Consider the following 13,994-nt stretch of genomic DNA (forward strand, 5'->3'; position numbering starts at 1 on the left):
TCCCTAACTCATTTTATGAGGCCAACATTACCCTGATACCAAAACCTGGTAAGGACAACACAAAAAAAGAAAACTACAGACCAATATCTCTGATGAATACAGATGCAAAAATCCTAAACAAAATTCTAGCAAATTGAATACAACAATGCATTAAAAAGATTATTTGTCACGACCAAGTGCGGTTCATCCCAGGGGAACAAGGATGGTTCAACATCCGCAAATCCATCAATGTGATACATCACATAAACAAAATAAAGGACAAAAACCATATGATTATATCAATTGAAGCAGAAAAAGCATTTGACAAGATACAACATCCATTTATGATTAAAACACTTAATAAAATAGGTATAGAAGGAAATACCTTAAAATAATAAAGGCCATATATGGCAAGCCCTCAGCTAATCTCATAATTAATGGTGAAAAACTGAAGCCCTTTGCTCTACATTCAGGAACACGACAGGGCTGTCCCCTATCACCTCTGCTTTTCAACATAGTATTGGAAGTCCTTGCCAGAGCAATCAGGCAAGAGAAAGAAATAAAAGGCATCCAAATTGGGAATGAAGAAGTTAAATTATCACTCTTTGCAGATGACATGATTCTATATATAGAAAACCCTAAAGGCTCCACCAACAAGCTATTAGAAACAATCAACGAGTACAGTAAAGTTGCTGGCTACAAAATCAACGTACAAAATTCCATTGCAATCCTATATACTAACAATGAAATCTCAGAAAAAGAAATGCAAAAAACAATTCCTTTTGCAATTGCAACAAAAAGAATAAAATACCTAGGAATAAACTTAACCAAGGATGTGAAGGACTTATATGCTGAAAACTGTAAGACATTTTTGAAAGAAATTGAAGAAGACACAAAGAAATGGAAAGACATTCCGTGCTCATGGATTAGAAGAATCAACATAGTTAAAATGGCCATATTACCCAGAGCAATATACAGATTTAATGCAATCCCCATCAAAATCACAATGGCATTTTTTAAAGAAATAGAACAAAAAAAGATCAGATTTGTTTGGAACCACAAAAGACCCTGAATAGCCAAAGCAATCTGAAGAAAAAAGAACAATACTGGAGGTATCACACTCCCTGACTTCATCTTGTACTACAGGGCTACAATAATCAAAACAGCATGGTATTGGCAGAAAAACAGACACATAGACCAATGGAATAGAATTGAGAACCCAGAAATAAAACCACATAAATATGGACAGACAACTTTGACAAAGAAGCGAAAAACATACAATGGAGGAAAGACAGCCTCTTCAATAAATGGTGCTGGGAGAATTGGATAGCCACGTGAAAAAGAATGAAACTGGACTACTATCTGTCACCATGTACCAAAATTAATTCAAAATGGATCAAAGACTTAAGCATAAGACCTGACACAATAAACTGCATAGAAGAAAACATAGGTATTAAACTTATAGCCCTTGGGTTCAAAGAGCATTTTATGAATTTGACTCCAAAGGCAATGGAAGTAAAAGCTAAAATAAACGAATGGGACTATATGAAACTTAAAAGATTCTGCACAGCAAAAGAAACCATCGACAAAATAAAGAGGCCACCAACTGAATGGGAGAAGATTTTTGCAAACAGTGCCTCCGATAAAGGGTTAATATCCAAAATATACAAGGAACTCATGCAACTCAACAACAAAAAAACAAACAACCCAATTGAAAAATGGGCAGAGGACCTGAAGAGACATTTCTCCAAAGAGGACACACAAATGGCCAATAGACATATGAAAAAATCCTCAACATCACTAATCATCAGAGAAATGCAAATAAAAACCACAATGAGATATCACCTCACCCCAGTCAGGATGGCTATCATCAACAAGACAAATAGTAACAAGTGTTGGAGAGGCTGTGGAGAAAAAGGAACCCTCATACACTGTTGGTGGGAATGCAGACTGATGCAGCCATTATGGAAGGCAGTGTGGAGGTTCCTCAAAAAATTACAAATAGAATTACCGTATGACCCAGCAATCCCTGTCCTGGGTATCTACCCAAAAAATCTGAAAACATTTAGAGATAAAGACACGTGTGCTCCAATGTTCATTGCAGCTTTGTTTACGGTGGCCAAGACATGGAAACAACCAAAATGTCCTTCGATAGACGAATGGATAAAGAAGTTGTGGTATATATACACAATGGAATACTATTCGGCAGTAAGAAAAGATGATATAGGAACATTTGTAACAACATGGATGGATCTTCAGAGTTTAATGCTAAGCGAAATAAGTCGGACAGAAAAAGCAGAGAACCATATGATTTCACTGATATGTGGTATATAAACCAAAAACAACAAAAGAACAAGACAAACAAATGAGAAACAGAAACTCATAGGCACAGACAATAGTTTAGTGGTTACCAGAGGGTATGGGGGGTGGGGGTGAGAGAGGAGGGTAAGGGGGATCAAGTATATGGTGATGGAAGGAGAACTGACTCTGGATGGTGAACACACAATGGGATTTATTGATAATGTAATACAGAATTGTACACCTGAAATCTATGTAATTTTACTAACAATTGTCACCCCAATAAATTAAAAAAGAAGAAAAAAAGCAAGTGTGCACGGAGCTCAAGTGCTGCTCTAGGAGTGGACATACACTGCTGGGGTGAAGAAGCAAGACTGGGACAATGCTGACAGGAGCATGTTTCAGGAGCAGGGAGCAGACATGAAGCCTGCTGGAAGCCAACAATAAGCATAAAAGAAGGAATGTCTCTTCTTTCCTGCTAGCACCCCCAATAGTCAGAGCCTAACAGGGAGCCACATGGGAAGGCAGAAATGTGGTTTGTAAACCTCCAGCCCAGCATTGCTAGCAGAGTGCGGAAGCACGAATTTGGAGTAGAGAAACGACAGCTTAATAACATAGACACCCTCCCTGACACTTTCATTTTCCACTTGATCAAGAAGACGTCACACCAGCAACATTTCTTATTTAGACCTCCTTCTAAGTATCTGTAGCTTGGTGCGAAATCCAAGTGCACACAATTTTTTCTTCCACTCAAAAAAGAAAAAGAAAAAGGTATGTGTGTGTCTGTGTGTATGTGTGTAGAAAGAAACTGACAGACAGAGACAGAGAGGGAGTTTTAATATGTGCTGGATACTTTCTACCAGTGATTAAACAGGGAACAAAACAAATGCTCTGCTTTCAGGGCACGTATATGCTCAGTACCTATTGAATGAATAAACACTCAATCCTGCCAATTCCTCCTTTCCTCTAAAATGATTTCCTTATAGGCTACAATTTCCCTTGCTCTACCTTTCAGTAACGTCTCTCGGCTCCTTTGCTGGCTCCTGTTTCTGCCTCCATCCTTAGACATATATATTCTTCAAGTTTCAGTTGCCATTTCTCCACTCTTTCCTTGCTCTGCTCTCACCCACTGAGATCTCATCAATTCTTACAAGTTGAACTGTACCTCAAATTGTCCCAATTCAAATCCTTCGTCAATTTCCTGCTAGAAAATACCATTTGGAATTCCCTCCATAACTTCAAACTCAACATATGTAATAAAAGCTCATCCCCTCTTCCCTTGAGACCCCTCATACATAGCAAGGGTATATTTGGGGGTAAAATTATTTCTATTTATATGTGTGTGTAATTTATATAAACATATGCACATATTTATGTATACATACATATGTATAAATGTATATGTTTATATATGACATATGAACATATATACATGTGTAATGGGTCATGATACAAAACAATTTTCTATGAATTGTGGTCAAAAGCACTTGAAAACCAATGGAATATATCTACACAAAAATGGTGGCTTATAAAATAATTTTGTAATCAGAGCAATAAATAAAACAATAATTTATATCCTGGTTGATAACTTAGATAGTCTCAACAAGACAAGCTACTTTGGAAAAACGAAAAGTACACACACACACACACACAAAAAAAAGTCTTGGATGCTGGCTTGGAAAATAGTCTTGGAATGCTGATCAAAAGCAGAGAGAAGTGGAGCTTTGCATCAGCAGGGCTGCTGTTACGGTGAACATTAGATGAAGTAGAACCTGCCTTTTGCAGAAAGCCATGGAAGGCCAGGCGTTTGCACACCTGTGGAGAGGGGGGCTGGGTGCAGGCATCTATTTTTAAACATTCCAATCTTCCTTAAATCCCTTCAGCCAGAGAGCCTTTGGCCTTAACATAGAGCTGAAACATTTCTGGGCAGCACTCAAGCTTAGAGCTTTATTTCCCTTCCTAGTAAAGTATTAAACTCCGCTTCAGTTATTCTGGCTCTCGTTGCCTAGAAAAAAAAATCACATTTGAGCAAATGCTATCTCCTCATGAGAATATCACTAAGACTATCGTCCTGTCTATATGTCCCAGTTTGTTCTGGCTTAAGTCTGCTGCCTGAGCACAAGTATTAATAGCACACGTTTTACTCTCAAAAGTACCCACGTTTAAACAATAAAGGATATAGTCACTTTACTTATTTTGCTATTTACCAATCTGTTGTAGCTGAACAAACTAAAAATTGTGTATAAGTTGTAATAAATGCAGTGATAAGTGGTAAGAACGCACTAACAGAAATAACAGGGAAGACACACTTAATAAGATGTTTTAGTGTTAACCTCCATGAAGCAGTGGCATTTAAGCTAAAGTGGAAGCAAGAACCAGCAGGGAAATTGTGGCCAGCAGACAGGAAGTAGAGGAAATAGTTTATGCAAAGGACTGTGGTTACAAATGTCTGGCAGGTTTGAGGAAATGAAGGGTAGTCTGTATGGCTGGAGCCTCCAGTGGAGACAAAGCAGGTGGATTGAACTTGGGTGGTCCCAGCATAGAAAGCAGGCAGCCACAGGTAAATTTGGAAATTCAAGAGGCAGGATTTACCAATGGATTAAAGAGTTGTGAGGGAAAAAAAGGAAACAAGGATGACGCTTAAGTTTCTAAAGAAATCCAGGAGATGAAGATTCAATTTCTAGCTCTCTCTTTGAATTCTTAGGTATCTTTAGTGAGATGGCTTTTCTCTGGGCCCCAGTTGCCTTATCTTCTAAAACAAAAAGGTGGCCAATGCTGTCTACGCACCCTGCCACCTTTGACATTCAATAATTCTAAATTACATTTCTCCTGCTTCATAGGAATACTAGGAGATATCCTTCACACACATTTGTCCTTTGCAAAAATTAAATATTTCTCTCAACAAGTCAACTTACCTTTCTGCACATTTTCTCAGTGTAACTCTTCTAGGTCTCTCCCTGTGGTGATACATTTCTTCTTCCACTTTTATTGCAATTCTCCTCCTTCTCCCATTCAGATTTGGCAATTCTCTCCATAGTTGGGAATGTTGATTGGCATTGATCTTCCAAAATCAATTGTTTTTCTACCACTCCTCTTTAAAAAAGCACACACAAAAAGCAAACATTAGCAAGCAAATGGAAACCCTGTCATGAGGCCACCTCCCACTGCATTCTAGCTGGTGAATGTCCCTGGAGTAACTTGATTAAACACATTCAATTTACTTTGCAGAGATAAGCACTACTTCTACTGGCAGTCACAGACCCCGAGGGAGCTTCCGACATTTAAAGAAATGTGTCCATTTATTTAACAGGGCTTTATTTTCTCCAAAAGATCATGTTTCTGTTAATCTAGTGTATTCTTTTCAGGGAGTTAGAGAAATTACAAAATAAAACCAAAGTGAACATATGTGCACGTGTGTACATTCATACACAAACAAATACATATAGCGCGGTTACTCTCAAGCTAGATAATAAAACACATTTACTCACTGTGCACATAATGGTACTATTGTGCTGACCCATAAATGTGGACGCCCTAAATTTCCGGTCTTCCAAATTTCCCCAGAGGAAATGCCCACACTATAAACGTAGAGTGAGTGAATTTTGAACAGACTCTCTCAAAGTGTGATCTGAAGACAACTTGTAAAAAGTGCAGATTCCTGAGTCCAATGCCAGAATCATTGAATCAAAGTTGTTTGCGTGCGTGTGTGTGTGTGTATGCCCATGCACATGTGTATTCAGTAATGCTTTTTTTTTTCCTTTTTAACATTTTTAAAAATTTATTTTAGTAGGGCTTCGTAAGGGTTTTACATGCATAGGATTCATTTGGGGGTCTTGTTAAAAATGCAGAATTCTAATCCAGGAGGACTGGGGTGGGCTACGAGATCATACCTTTCTCAAAGCTTCCAGGTGATGGCCGTGCTGCTGGTCCACAGACCACACTTGGAGGAACAAGGTACAAAAGTTTACACATTACTGTATGATCTAGTATTGATGTGCTGCCATTGGCAGATTTCTCCTGCCAGTTTAATTTCAAAGGTAATTGGCTGGTTGTTGAAGGCTTGAGAAACAATACACACTAGAGAATGCTTCTGCTAATAGGGCCCATTAGATAGGCTTCAGAGAACAATATGGTCATTTTTACAATTTGAAAATGCCTATTCAATGTACCTTCTTAATATATCAAGCATAGAGAGGCTCAACAGAGCATTATCTATCCATAGGCTATTTGATGCTCAATTTATTTCCTGAGCAATCTTCATTGGGCATTGCCTGTATCACCTTTCTTCCTATCACAGTAAAGTGGAACAAGCTGTCAGTATGTCTTTACAGACACTGATCAAAGAAAATACAGCTTCTCAACACTGATGCTCAGCTTCTCGTCACTTATTACCCCTTGACAAAGTAGATTCACTCTTTAAAAAGACAGCCTCCTGTGCCAATATGGCTGGGGATGGCAAGAAGTGTATGCAGTTTTCACATTTATTCCTAATCTAACTCGTATGCAGCTGTGTTGTTGTACCATTTGATATTTGAAATTACTTGTTCTCACACTTGCATTGTTTTTAAGGGAAATCCTTTCATCTGAACAGGCTCACCAAATATTACATGTGCTGATCTTTTGTATTACACTAACTTCAGAAGTCAAGAAATAAAAGTATGGTCTAAAATTTATTGTTTGCTAATTATATGTACAGCATTTGCATCCTTATCTGGTGTAATCTACACAGTAATACACCAGGGTTTTAACTATGTCAACTTGAAAATGTGAAGAAACTAGGCCAAGAGACTAAATGGAACCAGTAATGAAACTAGTAATGGAAAAATAATTCAATGTAGGTCTAGCTACCTCATTTCCAAACCCACATTATTCCTCTCAAAAACTTTGCCTTCTTAGATGCTGGAATTAAGTGAGGTAAAAAGATATTGACCACTTGAAAGGGATTTACAGAAAATATTTATGTAGAAAGAATTTGAGCAAATGGTCTCAAGAGATTCTTTCAAACTATAATGTTCTATTATTTTGTGAATACAAGAAAAAAATATTTTATACATTATGAATTCCCAGTACTATATTCCACTGAATCATATATAACCTTGATAAATGAAGAAAATCTTAACCAGATCAGTGATTTAAGTTAGGACGAAGTAGAACAAAACAGATTTCATTTTATAATACATAAAAAAAAAAAAAAAAAAAAAAAGTGCAGGACAAAGGATACCTTTTAGTATGGTAGTAATCTGTTTGAAGAAGACAAACAAAAAAGCCTGGGTTTAACTGACCACAAATTCAAAATTATTCAATAATAAAATCAATTTTATTTTAAAAGCCAAGAGCATCTTAAATTCACTTAATAAAAGAACAGTGTATCTTCCATCTCAAAGAGGATAGTGTTGCTGAATTTGAGATTTTTATTACTATAAAATGAGTTTAATTAGAGTAAGCTCTCTAAATGCCTTGCAAACATAGAAATATTGGAAATTATAAGTGATGTATTCAGTTCTTCAACAATAATAAAGTACATTTTAAAAGTCTAAATCAGTTGATTATGTTTAAAATTGCGTAAAACAGTATCTGGACAACATGGTAGAGTAGGTAAACACTGTGCTCACCTCCTCTCATGACCACATCAGAATTACAATTAACTACAGAACAACCATCATTGAGAATCAATTGATGTCTAGCTGAACAGAAGTCATATAACTAAGGATATACAGAATAAGCCACATTGAGACTACTAGGAGGAGTGGAGACACAGAACAGGCTGGTCTCACACCAACACATGGTTAAAAATTGGGAGGGATATCTTATCTGTGGAGGTTCCCTCACACCACCCCCAAACAGAGTGAGGGGTTCCAGCCCCATACTAGGCTCTGCAGCCCAGCGCTACAGTGCTGGAAAGAGAAGTCCCTATAACATCTGGCATGAAAACCAGCAGAGATTGTAGCTGAATGAGATGGAGAATGTCCTGGCTAGAGTCCCAGGTGTTCCTTTTAAAGAGCCTGCACAGGCACTTACTCACTGATGGATTCACTCACTCTAAGCTACACTGCTGGGACAGCAACTCGAAATGTGCCAGGGACATACCAGGAAGAACTGAATTATTTGGCTTCAGGGTGAGGGCTGGAGGAGGAGCTTTCTCCCAGACAGAAGTTCTGGAAGAAGCCATTGTGCCTTTGTTAAGCCCTCACCCAATGGGCATGCACACACAGGCAGCTGCCATATTTGAGTATCCATCAACCTGGCTAACACTGGTTCGCCCTGCCCTGGTGATTCCCTGAGATCCTGCCCCACTGAACTTGCAGGACCACCCAAGTTGCTTCAATTGGCTTTTCCATACAAAGAGCCAGACTTGTCTCATGTTACGGAATTTCCTAAAATCTCACAAAGGTTCACCAAACGAAAAGAAGCAGCATCCCTTCTCGGAGGGTCCCATATCACTTGCTAAGCAGCCTCAAGCCCAGCACTAGTGTTAGCTGGCCTCAGATCACAGCTTAGCCTCTCCCAGACACCTCTAAGTCAAGCTCAGATTGAAACCATCTGCATGATCACTGCATAGCTCATACCGAGGGGACTCGAGCAGGGTACAGGCAGTGGTTAACCTTGGCCTGCAACAGAGCCTCTCCCAAGAGGCACCAGAACCAACATGCCTGGTGGCCAACTTCAGACCACACCAGAGTACCACAAAAGACACTCCCAAAAGGAAGACTGGGCAGGTACCAGAGCTCTGCTCAAGTGTATCATGCTTTATAGGGTCAGCCCCTGCACAACAGCTCCTCCACTACAGTCATGGCCAGTTCTTATAACCAATCAGCCTAATGGTCAATCGCCCCCATTGATGTGCAAACAGCAACCAAGGTTCAACTACAATAGTGGAACACAACCTACATAAGGGATACCCCTGGAGATCCCAGCTCTGGTGACCAGGGAGACTGCACCAGTGGGCCCCACAGGACAAATACTACATAAGGCCACTCTACTAAGACCAAAAGATATAGCAGCCCTACCTAATACATAGAAACAAACACAGGGAGGCAGTCAAAATGGGGAGACAAAGAAACATGTCCCAAATAAAAGAACAAAGCTCCAGAAAAGAACTGAACAAAGTGGAGACAAGCAATCTACCAGATGCAGAGCTGAAAACACTGGTTATAAAGATACTAAGTGATCTCAGGAAGAACTTCAACAAAGAGATGGGAAATATAAAAATGGAAATAGAAAACATAAAAAAGAGAACCAGTCAGAAATGAAGAATACATTATAGGGAATCAACAGTAGTTTTGATGAAGCAAAGGATTGAATTAATGATCTGGAAGACAAGGTAGAAGAAAACACCCAATCAAAAGAGCAAAAACAACAAAGAATCCAAAAAAGTGAGGATAATTTAAGGGGCCTCTGGACAACAACAAGGGTACCACATTCCCATCATAGGGATACCAGAAAGAGAATAGAGAAAAAGCAAGGAATTAAAAACCTTTAAAAAAAAATTAAGGATGGAAAACTTCCTTAACCTGGTGAAGGAAGTAGACATAAAAGCCCCAGAAGTGCAGAGAGTCCCAAACAAGGTCAACCCAAGGAAGCCCACACCAAGACACATCTTATGCAAAAGGTTAAAGACAGAGAATCTTAAAAGCAGCAAGAGAAAAGCAGTTAGTGATCTACAAGGAAGTTCCTGTAAGACTGTCAGCTGCTTTCTCAACAGAAACTTTTCAGGCGAGAGGGAATGACATGAAATGTTCAGTGATGAAAAGCAAGGACCTACAACCAAGTTTACACTGCCCAGAAAAGCTATCTTTTAGACTGGGAAGACAGATAAAGAGCTTCCCAGATAAGCAAAAAGCTAAAAGAGTTAATCAACACCAAACCAGCATTATAAGAAATGTTAAAGGGACTTCTTTAAGAAGAAGAAGAAAAAGATAAAAAAATATGAAAAATAAAAAATTCAATAACTACCTATCTATCAACAATTACTGTAAATGTGCTCCAATCAAAAGACACAGGGTAGCTGAATAGATAAGAAAACAAAACCCCTACATATGATGCCTACAAGAGACTCACTGCAGATTGAAAGACACACAGACTGAAAGTAAAGGGATAGAAAATGCTATTTCATGAAATGGAAACAAATAAACAAAAAGTTGGGGTAGCGATACTTATATCAGACAAAATAGACTTTAAAGCAAAGGCTATAACAGGAGACAAAAGAAGGACCCAATAATCTCATTTCTGGGTATTTATCCAAAGAAACCCAAAATATTCCTTAGAAGGGACATATATATCACATGCTCATTGCAGCATTATTTATAATTGCGAATATATGGAGGCAACCTGGGTGTCCATCCATGGATGAATAGATAAAGAAGACATGGTACATACACACAATTAAATATTATTCAGCCATAAAAGAGAATGAAATCTTGCCATCTGTAAGAAATCCGAAATAAGTCAGACAGAAAAAGTCGAGAACCATATGATTTCACTGATATGTGGGATATAAAACTGAAAGCAACAAAGGAACAAGACAAACAAACAAAGAAACAAAAACTCATAGACATAGACAATAGTGGTTACTAGAGGGCAAGGGGGGAGGGTGATGGTAGATGAGGGTAAACAGTATCAAATATATGGTGATGGAAGGAGAACTGACTCTGGGTGATGAACACAAAATATGATATATAGGTGATGTATTACAGAATTGTACACTTGAAACCTATGTAACTTTACTAACAATTATCACCCCAATAAACTTTAATTAAAACGTAATAATAATAAATGAGTGAACCTACAGGGTATTGTACTGAGTGGAGTACATCAGACAGAGATAAACAAATGTCATATGATTTCACTTATATGTAGAATCTAGAGAACAGGATAAATGAACAAACAAAACAGAAACAAGCTCATAGATACAGAGAGCATTTTGATGGGTACTGAAACGGGAGGTTGATTAGAGGGATGGGTGAAGGGGGCGGAGATTAAGAGGTACAAATTGGTAGTTACAAAATAGTCATGGACTTGTACGAAATAGCATGGGTAATACAGTCAGTAGTATGTAATAACTATGTATGGTGTTAGATGGGTACAATTTGTAAGTTACATAAGCATCAATTCACTGTGTTTTAAATCTGAAACCAATATAATATTGTAAGTCAGCTGTAATTGAAAAACAAATAAATAAAATAAAAGTGTAAGACAAAGATTGCAAGCTCAGTGCTGACAGGGAAAAGGCAGGTTAAGACAAATGAACACAGCTAGCTCAGTGGAGACTGGAATAAATTGGAATATGCTATACTCACGTAGAGGAAACCCAACCAGTTCAACAAATAATCAGTGTATTAGAAGCAATTGCCCAAGTCAATTTGTGCAAATAGCAATGAATAAAATGACCACTTCTCCAAATATTAGTCTTATATAATCAATTTACTGAGGAAGCACTTACCAAATTACTGATTCATCAGATACTTGTTTCTATTAATCAACTTCTAAGGATTAGAGCAATTTGTACTGCTTGTTGTGTTTCAAAATCAGTCTTTGAAATATTTTTGCATAATATTGTAGGAATTATTTTCTTTTGAAGTTTGATTTTTAAATGCCATGCATTGTCAAGTCACAGACTTTATAAATGGCAAGTGTAGGATTCTCTTTTCTAACTCACTTTTAATCTAATCCACTGTATTTCATACTTTTCGTATTCATCGATTCGCTTTCTTGAGTGGGACAGAAAGGGAACAGTTCATAGCAAGTGCATAGGGAATTGGGGCCGGAAGTTTGTGTGTTAAACAATAGGAATTGCAACAGTTTTCTCAAGAATTGAATTAGGTAAGTTATATTAAAGTTCCTAGTTCTTAGTAAGAGAGCAGTAAATGTCTATTTAGGACTTCATTTATTCATCAGCCAATGGAAGAAAATACTGTGTAAGGTAATCTTAGCTAATATTAAAATAGCAAGGAGAAATTTCTTCAATACTAACTTTCCATTCAATTATCCACCTTTCATATTTCTCCTCTGCACAGTGCTGGCCACGCCTGGTAAGGCCAAGAAGAAACCGGCACTATAGATATAATGAAGAAAGTTAAAATATTTGAAGTAGGAACCATAAACAACAACATTCAAGAAAAATTTTTAAAGTAGTTAAACATGACAAAATTTGATTATTTAACAAATATCCTAATAGGTGGACAGAAAGTTTTGAAGGATATAAAGAAGTAAGGAGAGAATAAATGAAAGAGCATTGAGGAAATGTAAAAGACAATAAATAAAATAGAAGATTCAAAAGAGAAGAGAACAAAAATTCCAGATGGATTATACACTGAAATGCTTAGAAACCTCCTTTAAAACTCTTAGGACAAAAATAGTATGCTTAAAACACTAATATAGGGAAAGATTTTGTAAGCATCCATAAAAGGCACAAATATAAAGAAAAATATTGATAAATTTGACTACATAAATTAAATACTTATCTTTAGAACAAAGAACAACATTTACCAAAAGCCCAAAAAGCAGCAGTCTGGGAGAAGATATTTGTAATCCATATCACAGACAAACAATTAATGACTCATGTTTGAAGAATTCATACAAATTAATTGAAAAAGACTAATGCTCTAGTAGAAAAATGAACAAACAATGTACGAGAAATTCTTAGATGAAGAATCCAGTTTGGACAATAAATTTACAAAGAAATTAGTCTCAATGGTAATGAGGAAAAGGCAAATTTTCAAAAGATAACATTTCTCCCCATTAGATTGGGAAGAATGTAAGGAAAGTGACACCACCAAATGTTGGGTAAAATGAGGGAATAGTGATCATGTAGGTCATATACGTTTTCATAAATTCTTTAGAAAATATGTGGCCAATATCTAGTTTGACCTCTGTTATCTGTGCCAGAAAAACCCTTCCAAAAGTCCATATGAAGACATACACAAAAATATTGTTTGCAACAATATTTATCATAGGGAAATTTTTAAAATATTGATATCCATCTAAGAGAAAAAGCTAACCAAACACCCAAAGTGTGTCATATCCATATAATGGAATACTATGCAGAAACAACCACAAAGGAACTCAACCTACATTTGTCTGCTTGAATGATTCACAAGCACACTATTGAATGTTAAAAAGGAAATTTTCATAATGATATATACACCATGCCACCAGTTTTTGAAGAATAATTAGAAACAATAAAACAGTAGCATCTGTTGGTCTTCGAGAGGCTCTTATGGAGTAAAATCTAATATCTAGACAAGAACGAACCTTTTCAACTTAAGCACAGTAGTTACGAGGAAAAATATGAAAAGGAACTTTTAAACTATTTTGCCTTATACACAAAATATTTTATTTCTTCAAAATATCATAAAAATTTGTTTCGAACTATTAATATTTTTCAAACTAGGGTCGATTTACAGGTGTTTTTCTCTATTTCTCTAGATGTTTTTAGACACAAACATGCTTATGTGCCTTTCTCTGAAATAAAATCCTCTGAGGAAGTGCTGCATAAAGTATTTACTACAAGATAAGGAGAGAAACGGAGTATGTCTAAAAACATGTATAGTAATTTGACAGAGTAAAATTATGTCTCTGTAATATAACAAACACATTGGCTTGTGTTTTATGTATATTTTAATGTCATCATTTTATTATTTTATGTTTACCATATCTTATAAAAGTATCAGTCTGCAACAAATTGGAAATTTTAAAAATAATAAAAATAGAATTTTCAA

General features: G+C 36.9%; 1 long non-coding RNA gene across 1 annotated transcript in view; it reads right to left on the minus strand.

Moving 5' to 3' along the window:
• Positions 1 to 5,305, minus strand: part of LOC141567134 (uncharacterized) — a 99,465-nt gene extending 94,160 nt beyond the window's left edge. The window contains exon 1 of the long non-coding RNA XR_012489528.2: positions 5,193 to 5,305. This is a non-coding gene — a long non-coding RNA (uncharacterized LOC141567134). The remainder of the gene's footprint in view (positions 1 to 5,192) is intronic.
• Positions 5,306 to 13,994: the final 8,689 nt, after the last annotated feature.

Source organism: Rhinolophus sinicus, chromosome 5, assembly GCF_057876585.1.
Source record: "Rhinolophus sinicus isolate RSI-liver-muscle chromosome 5, RSI-T2T, whole genome shotgun sequence".
NCBI lineage: Eukaryota > Metazoa > Chordata > Mammalia > Chiroptera > Rhinolophidae > Rhinolophus > Rhinolophus sinicus.